A 911-nucleotide genomic window follows, 5' to 3' on the forward strand; every position below is an offset into this window, starting at 1 on the left:
GACACTTTACAAAAGAAGACATACATGAGGCCAACAAACATATTAAAAAATGCTCATGAACACTGGTCATTAGAGAAATGCAAATCAAAGCTACGCTGAGATACCTTCTCACACCAGTCAGAATGGCAATCATTAAAAAATCTGGAGACAACAGATGCTGGAGAGGATGTGAAGAAATAGAAACACTTTTTTTAAAATTGCATTTTAGGTTTTGGGGTACATGTGAAGAACATGCAAGATAGTTGCATAGGTACACATGTGGCTGTGTGATTTGCTGCCTTCCTCCCCTTCACCTGTATCTGGCATTTCTCCCCATGCTATCTCTCCCCAACTCCCCAACCCCTACTGTCCCTCCCCTATTTACTCCCAACAGACCCCAGTGTGTAGTGCTCCCCTCCCTGGGTCCATGTGTTCTCATAGTTCAACACCCACCTATGAGTGAGAACATGCAGTGTTTGATTTTCTGTTCTTGTGTCAGTTTGCTGAGAATGATGTTCTCCAGCTTCATCCATGTCCCTACAAAGGACACGAACTCATGGTTTTTGATGGCTGCAAATGGAATTTCTATTAGTTCAACCATTGTGGAAGACAGTGTGGTGATTCCTCAAGGACCTAGAAGTAGAAATTCCATTTGACCCAGCAATCCTATTACTGGGTATATATCCAAAGGACTATAAACTGTTCTACTATAAGGACACATGCACACAAATGTGCATTGCAGCACTGTTTACAATAGCAAAGACCTGGAACCAACCCAAATTCCCATTGATGATAGACTGGACAGGGAAAATGTGGCACATATACACCATGGAATATTATGCAGCCATCAAAAATGATGAGTTCGTGTCCTTTGTAGGGACATGGATGAACCTGGAAACCATCATTCTCAGCAAACTGACACAAGAACAGAA

Source organism: Callithrix jacchus, chromosome 2 (assembly GCF_049354715.1).
Source record: "Callithrix jacchus isolate 240 chromosome 2, calJac240_pri, whole genome shotgun sequence".
NCBI classification, from domain to species: domain Eukaryota; kingdom Metazoa; phylum Chordata; class Mammalia; order Primates; family Cebidae; genus Callithrix; species Callithrix jacchus.